The following is a 16,116-nucleotide window of genomic DNA, read 5'->3' as shown; positions in this document are numbered from 1 at the left end:
TCGCTAAAAGTATCATCAGTGCAGAGCAGGTCAGCAGAAAAGCTGCGAATGGTCCCTGAACGCCGGGGAACCAAAGAGAGGAACCAAACACAACACATCACAGGTTTATCCGGCATCCGCAACCCGCTGGTAACCACAGGGTCCACCACACCTTGGAGGTCACCAAGCGAGCCTGGGTTGGCAGGTTTGTGGAGAGATCGTCCCTATTAATATACATAGACAGTAAGTGTCAGAATCCACTAACCCAGAGGAGAAGGGTCCCCACACAGTTCTTAGGGTACGGACATAAGATTTGGGTCTAGTAAGTTGGGCCTGAATTATAGAGCGTCAGGATCCCCTAAAATACCTTGGAAGGGAGAGTCAGGAGGCCCCTCCAGCTCCTGAAGCCTTGGGTTCTTGGAGTGGTTTTTCCGGGACCTCTTTCTTTCCTCTGTTCTCCTGTATTCTACAGCATTGATAAGTTATTTTTCTTCTGTTAATCTCAATAAAGTTTTCATCAATTTGGTACTGTCCTCGGCGTCAGTGTTTTTGCCAAGGGCCCCGCGAGTCGTCTCCCGCTATAGACCGCTCTGAGGTCTCGGAGCCTGTAGTCCGAACTGAACGAGAGCCTGTAAATCTGGCCGGATTCGATCAGTGGCGAGTCATAGCAACCAACCCATCAAACTCAGCTCAACGAGAGAGTGTCCCTGATAGCAAAGAGATCAAAGCAGGTCAGCTAGAAAGTTAAACAAAATCTCACCTCGCTACAAGCAGTCCAGACGCAGGTTCGAAATCCCTTTCGCCCAGGACTGGCGCTTCCCCTGGTTCGGCCTCTGTTCCTCAGGCGTTTCCAGGTGTTCTCGTGTGTGGGGAGCGCGGCCCAGAGGTGACGTCGCCCCCCCCATCTGTCTGTCCTAAGCTCAGTTCCCAGCCCAGCTGGTGGAAAAGAACAGCTACCAAAATGGAGTCGGGTGTCATGTGATCTGGTCCCATGGCCCTGTGAGTCACAGCAGCCGTTAGCCACAGGCTGGCTGAAGCGTTCCCAGGAAGGCTCGCCGGGTCGGGGATGAGGCCTCCTGTTCCCCCTCATGGCCCATCACAGCCAGCTGGCAGCATCCTGCCGAGTGGGTGTCACCCAGGTGTGACCACATTCGAAATACAGACACGTCGCCGAGAGTCGTAACTCCAGAGCCAGGCACACAACCAGGCTCATCGCCTTCAGCGAATCGTGACTTTCCCGTAGACATCTCCCGTGACACGGATGGTACAAAACGCGTCATGATCCCGTCATAACTCTTCCAATACGATGAATGTGACAAGGGGCATCTCGTTAACGGCTCTTCGTCATCTGTGAAACCGTCTTCCCTCCTCAGTCATTAATTACGAGTCGCCCTTTGTCCTGTGCTGCTCCCATGCCTGCGATGACCCGTTAATTCGTTCCCCAGCCTTTGTGACTTGTTTATTTAATCACGTGCCAGCACCGGGCTACGGTGGGTCTTGTAGTGGCCGCTCACCGGACAGATTTGGTCCCTGGCGCCCTGTTGCCACCACATCAGCCCTAGGCCCCCGGAGGTGCCTTTTCTTTGTGCCCTGAAACTCCATTCGGCTTTGGCTAATGGTCAGCGTAATGACCAGAGACCTAGGAATCCCTGACAGTCCTTTCCAGTCATTATGGATCTATGATACCAGCCTTCTACCGCTGCTGGCTAGCGCAGATTGTCCCGTATCCCCAGTGGCAGGGGCCGGCCCTGGAAAGGGGCAGGGTTCCCCTCCCGCTGAACGTGCGCTAGGGAGGAGTTGTCACAGTTGCACTTTTTCCCATAAAAAACCCCACCTCACTAGGAAATGTCATACAACAAACTTCGTTACGGCTGCCAAGAGTCAGCATCTGCCAGCAAAATCCGACCTGGATGCCTCTTTTCCGCCCACGGGTGAAGGTGGGAGTTGTTGTCATGTTTGGGTGCCCAATGGGCCTGCCTCGGTTTCCCCACTGGCTTCGTGCGGGGCATGAAGGAGTTAATTCGTCCTCTGGGGCAGGGGTCAGTGAAGGGTGGTGGTTAGAGCCACCATGGGGCGTTTTGATTGGCCTGGACGTGCCATCGTGACCTGTCCGCAGATGGAGGGGGCTCACCGGAGAGCCCCGGACGGGACCTTCATTTAGCCCCTGGGACGTTGAGAAAAACTGGGGAAATTCCAGGCCAAAAACTCCGTTACGGGCGGCAAATGTTCCTGCCACCCACGTGCCCTGAATCTGGTCACCTTGTGTGCCCGCGTTATGCCAAGGGGGCAGAGTGGAGCTGCGAAATGGGGCATTTCCTGCCTCGCCAGCGCTCGGCTGTGTAAGCTCAGGATTGGGGGAGGTTGGTCTGTGCCAGGCGCTGTGCCAAGCCACCCGCAGAGTTTGCTCCCTCTGTTCTGCCTGTCGGGGTGAGCCTCTGTCAGCCCCTGCTCCCAGCTCGGGTCGTGGGGTGGCCCTAGCACGAACGGCTAACCAGGGTGCAGCTCATGGGGTGCCCCCATGGGCATGGACAGCTGGTGTCGGTTGCAGGGCAGGGGACGAGCATGTGTGATATTCTGCCTCCGCGGCATTGTGCTGTGGGGTGGGTGGGAGATTCCGAAAGCAGGAATTTTGATGCCTGGTGCATGCCTCAGTTTCCCTCTCAGTTTGACGGGAAGGGGCAGGCATCTGTGCTAGCGTGAGGGGCTGTTAATCATCTCGCTCAGCAGCGTGCTGCACCCAGCGGCCATAACCCTGCGAATACGCCCACCAACAGACCCGGCTCTGGAAGCTGATCGCAGCCAATTTGGGGGCCCACGGAAAAGTCCTCCCCCCTGCCGTGGCCCCAGGGTTAGAGGAGCTGGCCCACAGCAGAGGGGGGGCGGAAAGGAGCAAGCAGGGTCGAGGTCATGGGGGAAGGGTGCAGTGGGGCAGAGCCACAGGGGAAGGGGCAGAATGGGGCGGGGCCGTGGGTAGAACAGGGATGGGCTGGAGGGGTGGGAGCAGAATGGGGCGGGGCCACAGGGGAAGGGGCAGAATGGGGCGGGGCTGTGGGTGAAACAGGGGTGGAGCTACAGAGGCAGGAGCAGAATGGGGCGGGGCCACAGGGGAAGGGACGAGATGGGGCAGGGCTGTGGGTGGAATGGGGGTGGAGCTGGAGGGAAGGGAGTAGAATGGGGCGGGGCCACAGGGAATGGGGCAGGCCCGTGGGTGGAACAGGGGCAGGGCTGGAGGGGCAGGAGCGGGATGGGGCGGGGCCCCAGGGGAAGGGGCAGAATGGGGCGGGGCCGTGGGTGGAACAGGGATGGGGCTGGAGGGGCAGGAGCAGGATGGGGCAGGGCCCCAGGGGAAGGGGCGGAATGGGGCGGGGCTGTGGGTGGAACAGGGGTGGGGCTGGAGGGGCAGGAGCAGGATGGGGCAGGGCCCCAGGGGAAGGGGCAGAATGGGGCGGGGCCGTGGGTAGAACAGGGATGGGCTGGAGGGGCGGGAGCAGGATGGGGCAGGGCCCCAGGGCAAGGGGCAGAATGGGGCGGGGCTGTGGGTGGAACAGGGGCGGGGCTGGAGGGGCAGGAGCAGGATGAGGCAGGAGCAGGATGGGGCAGGGCCCCAGGGCAAGGAGCAGAATGGGGCGGGGCTGTGGGTGGAACAGGGGCGGGGCTGGAGGGGCAGGAGCAGGATGGGGCAGGGCCCCAGGGGAAGGGGCAGAATGGAGCGGGGCCGTGGGTGGAACAGGGTTGGAGCTGCAGGGGCAGGAGCAGAATGGGGTGGGGCCACAGGGGAAGGGGCAGAATGGGCCGGGTCGTGGGTGGAACAGGGGCTGCGGGGCGGGGCGAAATGGGAGTGGCACCACAGCTGTAAGGGAGGGGTCGTGCTATGGTGCCCCCCCACTTGCTCCAGCCCAGGACCCCAGGAGACTTTACTCCACCTCTGACTGCAGTACGGCCAACCCCAAATGTTCAGCAATCCGAGTCAGCCCCGCCAGAAAGCCTGAGCTTGGCTTTACAACCATGCGATTCCATAAAAGGAAGGGATTTGGGGGATCTTTCCTTTTGCCTTCTGCTCGTTGAGCCCTGAGGGCACCTGGCGGGGTCCCATTTCAAAGCTTTCTCCTGCCGCGAGGGCTGGAAACGTACCATGTCTTTAAGAGCGCAGGCTGCAATCATCACGTCATCACCTGACTCCAGGAGCTGGGGCTTGAGGGAAAACAATCCTGAGACTCATGGCAAACTCACGGGGGTGGGGGGGTCTGTATGCTCCAGGCTCTGATGGGGCAGGGCCTCGGGCAGCCGGGACCAGTGCGTTCACCCGCCGCCCAGCTCTTGGGCAAAAACTTAGCGTCCAGCTGCGCCAACCTGTCCCTAGCTACGTGCAGGCCGAGCCACGTGGTTCAGAATCCGTCCGCATTCAACCTCGCCAACACGACAGGAGTGACTCCCGTTTGCTGCTTCGCTCAAAGCAGGAGGCGCCAGCGCTCCGGACGTCGGCGACGGCAAATCCTGACGCGGCAGGAAAACCCCCGGGATGCGCCTGTGACGGTGCAGCCGATACGGTTTTATTAAAAATATGCTAATGGGTGAACGTAACGGGAACATGCTTCATGCGAAAGGTCTCGTGTACGTATCATTACAAAGCTTATAACCTACTGAGCGTCCTCATCCCGTTTGTAGGAATGTATCACTCTCGTAGCTAGAAATAACTAGAAATATGGAATAGAACCCTGAGGGCCTCTTGTAATTATGCAAAGTGGGGGCCATTAATAGCCCCCTCTTAGGGTGACCAGATGTCCCGATTTTATAGGGACAGGCCCGATTTTTGGGGTCATTTTCTTATCTATGATCCTGTTACCCCCCCCATCCCAATTTTTCACGCTTGCTGCCTGGTAACCCTACCCCCATCAACCAGGACGATTGACTGGATGGCTCTGTTTGCAGGCAGGAGGAATGAAGGCTTCGGGGGGGGGGGGGGGGCGTCTCACAGAACATGTGATCGTGTCGCCTGAACTGGAATCCATCTTTAACCCGGTGCTTTTCCAGTGAGGGGGGGTGGGAACCCAGAGGGACAAAGGGTCCCCCCCTTATGCAAGAGATATATACATGGGGTGGAGCAGAACAGAGAGAGGAGCCATCATGAGGAATCCCCCAGCTACCACGTGAACGGGAACAAGGGTCCGACCAGGGGAAGGGATTGTGCCCAGGCCTGGAAGGGGTCCAGTCTGTGAAAAGAAATTTATTGAAACATCTCTGAGGGTGAGATGATCTGTATTCAGTTTATTACTGTCTTAGGGTTAGATTTGCGGGTTTTATTTGATTTTAGTGGGTAATTCACTTTGGTCTGTCTGTTACTACTTGGAACCGCTTCGATCCTACTTTCTGTATTTAATAAAATCACATTTTCCTTATTAATTAACCCAGAGTGTGTCTGAGTACCTAGGGGAGCAAACAGCCGTGCACGTCTCTCTACCAGTGTTATGGGGCGGACAATTGATGAGTTTACCCTGCATAAGCTTTATACAGGGTACAACGGATTTATTTGGGTTTAGACCCCATTGGGAGTTGGGCATCTGGGTGCTAAAGATAAACACACTGCTGTGAGCTGCTTTCCGGTAAATCTGCAGCTTTGGGGCAGGTAATTCAGACCCTGGGTCTGTGTTGGAGCAGATGGGAGTGTCTGGCTCAGCAAGACAGGGTGCTGGGGCCTCGAGCTGGCAGGGAAAGCAGGGGGCAGAGGTAGTCTTGGCACATCGGGTGGCAGCTCCCAGGGGAGGTTCCCGTGATCCAACTCGTCCCAGCCCCTGGGGCACATAATCCCAGGAACTACACCCGGGCCAATTCTGCCTTTGAACCCGTGTCTGAATTGAAATGTTCTTACCCCGTTTTACACCGGCAGTGTCTACGGAAACCCCAGCCCAGTTAGCCCCTGGCGTCTCCCGCAGAGTTGTTCTCGCGTGACGTTGGGAAAAGATTTGTTCTGCAGCGGCCGAGTGAGGCGTGGGGCGAGAACCAGTGTGGGCACCAGAGCTTACTGGGCAGCAAAAATCAGGAGATTTGGGTTTTTTTTCCCTAAACCTGCCTCACCAGAGCCGCCAACAGAAAGAGAAGAGGCTCCGGTCTTCCTCGGCGTCCCAAGCCGCGCTTGGGAAGAAGGAGCAGGCATCATCGTTGAGCAGACAGGCCGCAGCGGTCCTTGCAGCTGGAGAAGGTCGGGCCATGTGGCTGTCGGGGAAGGGATCTTTCAATGGGGGCCTCGGGCGGTCTGCAGGGTGGTGCTGTTGCAAACAGGGGTGTAACTTCCGCTTCACCTGTGGGGGCAAAAAAAACCATTTTGTACATAAACGAGGCATTTTTCAAAGGTAAATATCAGAAGGAACATCACATCACAATGGCCAGAGTGGGTCAGAGCAAAGGTCCGTCCAGCCCAGCGTCCTGTCTGCTGACAGCGGCCAGTGCCAGGTGCCCCAGAGAGAATGACCAGAACAGGGAATCATCAAGTGATCCATCCCCTTCGCCCATTCCCAGCTTCTGGCAAACAGAGGCTAGAGACACCATCCCTGCCCAGCCTGGCTAGTAGCCATTGATGGACCTACCCTCTATGAACTGCTCTAGATCTTTTTTGAACCCAGTTATAGTCTTGGCCTTCACAACATCCTCTGGCGAGGAGTTCCACAGGTTGACTGTGCGTTGTGTGAAGAAATACTTCCTTTTGTTTGTTTTAAACCTGCTGCCTAGTCATTTCACTGGGTGACCCCTCGTTCTTGCGTTATGAGGAGTAAATAACTTTTCCTTATTAACTTTGTCCACACCAGTCATGATTTTACAGACCTCTATCATATCCCCCCTTAGTTGTCTCTTTTCCAAACTGAAAAGTCTCAGTCTTATTAATCTCTCCTCATACGGAAGCCGTTCCAGACCCAGGATCATTTTTGTTGCCCTTTTCTGAACCTTTTCCAACTCCAACAGATCTTTTTTGAGATGGGGCGACCGCATCTGCTCGCAGTATTCAAGGTGTGGACGTCCCATGGATTTATACAGAGGCAACATGATATTTTCTGTACTGTTCTCTATCCCTTTCCTGGAGGTTCCTAAACTTCTGTTCACTCTTTGACTGCCGCATTGAGCGGATGTTTTCAGAGAACTAACCACAATGACTCCAAGATCTCCCTCTTGAGTGCTTACAGCCGATTTAGAAATTAATAGACAATGGGAAATTAATAGCCAATGAAAGGACGTTCAAACCGTATCTCCAGATTTTCACAAGCATGTCGGTCAACGGTACGAAGCAAATAGCGAGTGGATTTTTTTTTTCCGTGATATAAGGATTGCAAGTTTGTGGCGCGCCCTGCGTTGTTGCCTCAGCCAAAGACCTCAGCTAAATTAACGAATGAATATTTAACCCACATCAGGACACGCTGAAAACTGCACGGAGCGCGGAAAATCTTGGCCCCCCCAGTAAAAAACTCATTCAGACAAACAATCGTGACTTTCTGAAAGAACATTGCAAAGAAAGCTTCTGCTGAAGTGCGAGGAATTCATTGCCGTGCACCCCAAATCGAAAAAGGCAGCCAACAAATCCCCCCTGGGGAAGTGCGCCGAAGAGGGCTGATGATGATAATGATTAATAACAAGCGTCATCATAATTAGGAGACATATTCGACTTACCTTAGCACCGAGAGGATTTGCTACGGGGTCAAAGGAATCCGTGGCTGGGAAGACACTGCGCTGTTAGCTGTGGGGTGTTGTTCACTCTCCAGATGGCCAGTTGGATCTTTTTCTCCTCGACGGCTCCTGGAGGCACAAATGTGCCTTTCAAAACCCAAACCCTCGCCGGCTACCGGGACGGCGAAGGGCCGTGGATTTCTCCAGCGAGGTTTCAATTTGGGACGCTCTTCTGCAGAACCCGCAAACGTTGGCTCAGATCCGGCTTGGTTTTTGGGAAGGCTCCTATTTGTTTGAGGGTGGAGGGAAACAATTTTAAATCTTTATACCGTGCCTTGAAAGGTGGCAGGGGAGCTCACGACCGTGTGTGAGCGTGGGGGAGACAGATTGGCGACCGGCGCGAGCTTCGCCATCATGGGAGGCCTCGCCCAGGGCACCCAGACCTGTGGTCCCCACCCCTCCTGGGTTACCGCCTTCCTCAGTGGGGGCAAGATCACCCGGCCTGCCCTCTTAGCAAACACCTCGAGACTCTGCCGGCCCAGACCTTGCTGGGAACTGACACGGGAGAGCCGGCTGCCAGCTGTGGCCCCGGCTGCCGGCGTTAGCTGAGACCTAACACGCTCCTCGCCGGAGCCAGCCCAGCTCCCCGGCGCGTCGGGCTGGCTCAGGACAGGTGTGGGTCTGCCCCGAACGCGAAAGTTTCGCCGTTAGCCTCTGCAAGCGGCTGGGAGCTGCTGCCGTCAGGAATTGCATTTGCAGCGGCTCTGGCCCAGGCTAGAAGGAAAAAATGTAAATTTTGCTTTATAACTGTGCAAACATTTGCTGTGAACTTGGGAACCGGGGAACGGGAATCATCCCCCGGCCCTCCCAGAAGACTGACAAAATCAGCTGGGCCGTGCGGGATCATCGCACGCACAGGACTGGTCAGTGGCCCGGTCGCCTCTGGGAAATGCTACGTGGCAGGAGGCTTGTCCTGTGGGCTTGGAAACTGAACAAAAGCACTGGAACTTTTCCATCTTTTCGGCTCTTTGAACTCAGAGGGGGCAGAGACTTTGAACTGCTGTCAGAGATCCTCAGGAGCTGCCTCCCAGGCCTGCCCTGAGAGACACTTTGAACCGAGAGATCACTATGACTCAGCCACTCTTCCAATTTAGCTGGCGTGTGGATGTTCGCTGGCTGTCACCTGCGACTAACTCACTGAGTCCTTTGTCCTTACCCAGTCTTGTGCCCCCTGTATTCACCCCCTTTCTCAGGACTACGATAAGTCTTGTACAGAGAAGGCCTTGTGAGGTATCATTTGAAAACTCATAATTTGCTGATCATCATTGTCCTGGTAAAATATAGGTGGCAACTGTGATGAACTAGGAATGTTCTTAATGTTTTCTCTGAATACGGTGTTGGTGCCTCAGTGTCCCCTCTGCAGTCCTTAATATCTCGGTGGGGGGATCAGGGGCTGTGATTGCTGCAGAGGAAGGTGCCAGTGCCCCTAAATGCCTGGCACTCTGTCTCCTGGCAACTGATGGCCTGGGCCCCCCCACAAAGGTGCCAGCTGAAGGTGTTGGAGACAAAGGGATCAGGTGACCTCCTGGCCTGGGAAAGGGGCTGAGCAGAGAGGAGGGGCTGGAGGGGGTTCAGTCTGGAGCTGGCTGGGGACGAGGAGTGAAGTGCAGACGTGGGGGTCTGGCTCACTGCCCCCCAGAATGGACCCGGCTGAGGGGTCCGGTTCACTGTACCTACAAGCTCTGTGTTAGACCCTGTTCCTGTCATCGAATAAACCTCTGTGTTACTGGCTGGCTGAGAGTCACGTCTGACTGCAAAGTGGGGGTGCAGGACCCTGTGGCCCCCCAGGACCCCGCTGGGGCGACTCGCTGTGGGAAGCGCACAGAGGGGCAGAGGATGCTGATGCTCCAAGGAGAGACCCAGGAGGTGAAGACGTGTGAGCTTCTTACCCTGAACAAGTCTGCTCTAAGGGAGAGAAGGCTCCCCAAAGTCCTGCCTGGCTTGGGGGGGAGCAGTTCCAGATTCCTCGGTGCGGCATTACCGCGACATACCCCAAGTCTGAGAGGCAGCCACCGACTGGTTCCCTGGATGTTCATGAACTTTTACTTAGTTTATTCCAGGATCGGCCGCCGTTGTTGACTTTGGCTGAAGCCTAGGGGACCAGTTGATCTGGGGACAGAGGCTGGTTTCTTGGGGCTGGACGTGCCCTGACTGTGGTTTGAGTTTTGGTGTAAGGAACTATTGATGGCTAAGTGTCCGGCTGGCTAGACAGACTGGAGGGTCTCAGAGTTCCCCAGCGCCATCTCCCTGCAATGGGTGGCCCCTCTCCCCCGGCCCTCACGCCAGGTCCTGAGTTTGCTGCGTCCAAAGAGAAGCACCCAGAAGCCTCCAAGAAACCCAGTTCTGCAATAAAGCAAGAGTCCGTTAAGGAGCAGCGGGCGGAGACGGGGGTGTGGAGCCGACTGAAAACCCAAGCCAACCTGCTCCCTTTGTCCCCCAGCATCAGGCTCCCAGCCTGCCCCACTACCCTCTGTACGCGTCACACAGCGCTCTCCGGTTCCCGGCACGCCTGAGATCGCTGTTATGCTGGCGCGGAGGGCGTCACCCCCGATGGGGCGAGATGGACATTCCCCCACGCCAGGGATCCTGGGGGGGTGCGTCTTTCAGGCCTACATTATTGTACAGAACCACTCGATCAGGGCCAGGTTGGGACCTTCTGAGGCCCTAACCTTTGTGTGACGTTATTGACATAATCTGGGACCATGTAGAACATGGTTGCAACCAAGGTCCTGTAGTGGCACCAAATCCTATGTAAAGGGGGTCATATAAGGTGTCTATGACCAGGCTGTGGGTTGCTGGTTAGGATGATGCTGTCTGGGTGCATGTGCCATTTTTGTAGCTAAAGTTATGAGTATTGGCTCTGTACTGCCTGTATTTCAAATTTGTGCTGTGCTTCTGGGAGACACCCCAGACAAGTGGGTGTTAGCTCTGCCTAGCCTGCTTGATGGCCCATTAAGGACCATCAGCTACACAATTGGCCCATGGAGAGAAGGCAGATACGCCTTGTGACTCAGCAAAGTGTGCACGGACTTGCCCATGTGACTCCAGACTCCATTTTGCTGTAATTTTCCACAGTAAGGACAGAGAGGTTCTTACACCTGGAAAAAGCCTGTAAAAGGCTGATGCCTCATCTCCATCTTGTTTTCAATCCTGCTTCTTACCTCTGGAGGGACTTTGCTACAAACTGAAGCTCTGTACAAGGGACTGAATGACCCATCCCAGCGGGGGATGTTCCAGAGACTTGATTTGAACCTGCAGTTTACTCCATCACTGCTACAAACCTGAACTAAGAACTTTGCCATTCCTGTATGGAATTGATTCCATGTCACCAATTCTAGCTCTCATCTCTATCTTTTTCCCTTTATGAATAAACCTTTAGATTGTAGATTCTAAAGGATTGGCAGCAGCGAGATTTGTGGGTAAGATCTGATGTGTATATTCACCTGGGTCTGGGGCTTGGTCCTTTGGGATCGAGAGAACCTTTTTCTTTTACTGGGGTGTCCTGGGTGTCCCCAGGACAGGTGGGACTGGTGGTGATACGGGGAGACTGGAGTGTCTAAGGAAATTGTTGTGTGACTTGTGGTTAACCAGTGGGGTGAAACCGAAGTCATTTGTGTCTGGCTGGTTTGGTTTGCCTTAGAGGTAGAAAAAGCCCAGCCCTGGGCTGTAACCAAGGATGAGCTGGAGCCAGTTCGCACCCGTTCGCGGGAACAGGTTGTTAAATCTAGACGCCCTTTCAGAACTAGTTGTTCCAGGACAACTGGTTCTATAAGGGGATTATTTAACAAAGGCTCGAACAGCTGCCCACCCCGCCCCGGCCCCCTCCTCCCCAAACGATCCGCTGTAGGGGGCAAGGAGGGCTCCAGGGAGGCGCGGCGAGGACAAGCCCAGCCCGGCCGAGCGGCTCCCTCCAGCCTGGCTCCCCTGGCCCCAGCTGAGCGCCCCAGTCCGGTCCCAGCCCCAGCCATGTGTCCCCAGCTCGGGCCCCACGGCTCCAGCTCAGCCCAGCTCGGACCCCGCAGTACCAGTGCCGGCCCTGGCCGAGTGGCTCCGGTCCTGGCTCCGTCTGGGACCCTGACCCAGCCCCGGCTGAACAGACCCAGACCCAGACCCAACCCGGACGCAGCCGAGCGGCTCCAGGCAGTGCAGTAAGGGGGCAGGGGGCAGGGAGGGGGTGTTGGAAGAGGACAGGGGACTTTAGGGGGTTGTGGGGGGGTGGATAGGGGTCGGGGTGGTCAGAGGGCAGGAAAACAGAGGATTGAATGGGGGCAGGGGTCCTGGGGGCAGTCAGGAAGGATGGGGCTTGAATGGGGCAGCGGGGGGCTGTCAGGGGACAGGGAAGGGAGGTGGATGGGGCAGGGGTCCCGGGGGTGGGTGTCAAGAAACGTGGAGGGTTGGATGGGGCAGGAGTCCCGTGTGGGGGCATGATCCCCTCGTGGGATGAGGAGGAGGGAACCTGTTGTTAATATTTTGGCAGCTCATCACTGGCCGTAACTGCCCTGTTTTAAGCACTTTGTCCTGAACTGGTGCCCTGAGTTGGGTCCCGCCAGAGCCAGCATCGTTACACCATCAATTCATGATTTCCCCGGAAAGGACATTGGCCGGATAAACATGCAAGCTTTGTATTTGCATACGCACCAAGGCCAAGTTGTTAAAAATAGAATAATAACCTAAATAAGCCGCGTTCTCCAATGCCCCTGTCATTATATTTGCATATTTCCATCAATGCCTCCCTAATCAGTCGATAAGAAAACTGTGTCACCTACAGCAACGCAAACACAATTACAGTTACGCAAGCCAGCTGCCTGAATGGACGCGGACAAGCTGCGGCTACGTCTGCTTGCACAACCCATTCGTTTGAACGCTGGGATTCGAAACGTTTTCTCTCGCGATTTTTGGACTGCAAAGTCGTTGACGATGTCCTCGAATGAGACGCTCCGGGGTTGGTTGCTTCCGAGGCGCAGAACCCTTCGGGCAGAGAGCTTTTCTCGCAGCCGTGCCTCGTCACATCCGTTTCTTTCTCCTCTGTCCCCCCCAGGATGAAGCTCGAGTGAACATCTCAGCTGCACAGAGCTGTTGCAAGGGGGCAACAGTTGGGGTTTGTTTGCCCGCTGTGCGTATCCCCAATGACCACACCGGAGTGGAGAAGCAATTTTATTTGAATTCAAATAAGGTGCTGGGAGATACACAATCTCAGATCCTGCACGCATCACTCTCCGTTGCCATGTCTTATATACCTTACTTGTTTACAAAGATGTTCACAGGTGCTACAATTCATCATTTACAATTCATTAACTACTGGATCTTTTAATTAAGTATATCCTTAACCCATACTACTGACCCCCCCCCTTTGATCGATTACAACTTGTACCATAAACAAAAGAACACAAGAAAATGATAAATGATTACATGTACTCATGCTAGCTAGCAGGCCTGAGAATGTAAACTTTTAACCCCACGCCATATTGCCTGTTACTTGGGGCCTGGCCTCCCCCAACAGAGCGACAAGAAACTACGGGTGGGAAAGCGAGAGCATTTAGCAGAAAACAGACTGGTGATCCTGTAGAACGGAGAAATGAAATTGTTTTTAATTGTTCACTTTATTAATGTAACTTCTGTTCACCATTCACTACACTTGCCTACAGTGTAACTTCTGTTCACTCTTTGCCATATTGTAATTCAAACCCCATTTTAAAACGCTCACTCCATTTTGTAAAAGCTTCCTCCAGCCTTCATTTTTGCAGACTCTGCTGTAATCTTATTAGTCTAGTTTATATGTGTGAATGAGGTACGTATGGAGGATGGAATCAACCTCCAGCCCCAGCCTGTCCTGATGAGATAAAGTTCAAACCCCACCGGCTGAAGATGCAGACAAGAGCCCTAACAAAGTAAGCAGTGTCCACCCTAAAAAGAAAAGGTGCAATAGAAGGAAGATCAAAGCCCGGTCCAAGGCTGAAAGTCACGCCTGCAATTAACGGGTGATCAATCCAAACCCAGAAGCAGCGTGACACAGCAAGACCTATAGACTTTGAATCCAAACTAAAAGCCTATAAAAAAGAAGGGTGAGATGAAAGACTCTGGGTAACGTTCTGCTGCCAACATGGGAGAACATCGGCACAGGCCCAACAGAGACCCAGATCGTCCTTGTGCCCAGCTTTCCTGGCCAGTTACCGCCACAAGCTATAAACCCAAGCTGCAAAATCAAGCCACGAACTCAAGCTATCTTCAGGACGGGTAACTATGCAGCAGCTGCAGAACATCTGATGGATGTGTGTGTGTGTGTGTATAGGTATTAGGTATAATGTGTGTGTATAAAAATTAAGATATTAGTTATTAGTCATAAATCAAATTGTTATCATAATAAAGGTGGCATCTTTGTCTTGCCCCCTGAAAAGATCCTGTGTAGTTTTCTGTGTACAACAATCTCCAGCCAGGCACTGAGAAAGTGAGAAAAACTAGCCTGTATTCAAGGAATTACAATCAATGTTGAATAACCTCACAGGCACAGAGTTTGAAATAACTTGCCTCCCGAGTACTCAGAATATTTTGATATATTTATATCTGGCTTCACTTCTCTCAAACTCCTCGGTTTCTCCTTTCGTCGGCACTCTCTGCTCTTTACGGGGAAGGTTCCCGAAACGGCCGGGCAGAAGCCAACGCACTTTTCCACTAAACCCACGTCCACAAGACGATGCCCTGCAAACTCAGCCTCGTGGGGCAGAACGCGGCGTGTGCCCTAAACTCCGCAGTCACACGGTGTCACGGAGCCCCTGGGCGATGCTCGGGAACTGCTGCCCCCCAAGCCAGGCAGGACTTTGGGGGGCCTCCTCTCCCTTGGAGCAGACTTGTTCAGGGCAAGAAGCTCACACGTCTTCACCTCCTGGGTCTCTCCTTGGAGCATTCAGCATCCTCTGCCCCTCTGTGCGCTTCCCACAGCGAGCCTGCCCCAGCGGGGTCCTGGGGGGCCACAGGGTCCTGCACCCCCACTTCGCAGTCAGACGTGACTCTCAGCCAGCCAGTAACACAGAGGTTTATTCGATGACAGGAACAGGGTCTAAAACAGAGCTTGTAGATACAGCGAACCAGACCCCTCGGCCGGGTCCATTCTGGGGGGCAGTGAGCCAGACCCCCACGTCTGCCCTCAGCCAAGTCCAGACTAACAACCCCTCCCAGCCCCTCCTCTCTCCTCAGCCCCTTTCCCGGGCCAGGAGGTCACCTGATCCCTTTGTCTCCAACACCTTCAGCTGGCACCTTTGCGGGGGGGGGGGGGGCCCAGGCCATCAGTTGCTAGGAGACAGAGCGCCAGGCATTTAGGGGCACTGGCCCCTTCCTCTGCAGCAATCACACCCCCTGATCCCCCCACCGAGATATTAAGAACTGCCATGGGGACACTGAGGCACCAACACCGTATTCAGAGCAAACATTAAGAACATTCCCAGTTCGTCACACGCGGCCAAACGAAGGAAAAGAAAATGGCCAAACATTGCAATGGTGGGTCACCCAAAACTGGACACATCCCTGCCAAAAAAATAGGGGAGTGGGGGTTGGGAAATGGACTTAAAAATGCAAGGAAAAATGAATCTAAAACCTACAAAGGAAAAACGCTCTCAAAAGGTTCTGGCCAAGACCAAAACGGCTCCACCCACAAAGAATCCAGGACTGAAAAATTGCTGGGGAAAAAGTGAGGAGGGGGAGAAAGGGAAGAAATTTCTGGTTGAAATACGGGGGGGGGGGGGGGGAAGAAAATGAATGATCGAGACTGGAACGTTCCCGGCAAAAAGCACAAGAAAGTCTCAAAACGCTTCCAGCCCACGGAGCTGGTGTTTCAGGGGTTCCTCTGGGCCGAGAGTCTGCGGCGGCTGGATTGTGCCCGGGGAGGCGGTGCCGGGAGACGCCGGGGAGGGAAATCCCCTTAACTCAGCCCATTCTCTGCTGCGGTCGGCGGGGTGTCAGCGGGACCGGGCCCGAGGTGGGGAAGAGAGGTGGGAAGCGTCTGGCTGGTTGCCCTGAGAGGTAGGCAGGGCCCTGCCCAGATACTGGCTCAGCACCTGCAGGTGTCTGTTACCTTTGACTCAGAACAAACGAAAGTGAAGGAGGTTGACCCGCCCGGGAGACGCTCAGGCTGTGGCTTCCCGCAGCCCCGGAGGCCGATAGCAAGGACCCGGTGCCAGAGGTGAACTTGGCTCTGAAAGCCCAGTGCTCAGAGGGAAGGGAGGGTCTAGGGGGTTAGACTGGGGGGCTGGGAGCCAGGACTCCTGGGTTCTCTTCCCTGCCCTTGGAGGGGAGTGGGGGCTGGTGGTTAGAGCAGGGGGGGCTGGGAGCCGGGACTCCTGGGTTCTCTTCCCTGCCCTCAGAGGGGAGTGGGGGCTGGTGGTTAGAGCAGGGGGGCTGGGAGCCGGGACTCCTGGGTTCTCTTCCCTGCCCTTG

This window comes from Gopherus flavomarginatus, chromosome 23, assembly GCF_025201925.1.
Source record: "Gopherus flavomarginatus isolate rGopFla2 chromosome 23, rGopFla2.mat.asm, whole genome shotgun sequence".
NCBI lineage: Eukaryota > Metazoa > Chordata > Testudines > Testudinidae > Gopherus > Gopherus flavomarginatus.
The sequence above is the reverse complement of the archived record's forward strand: the minus strand, read 5'-3'. Positions refer to the sequence as shown.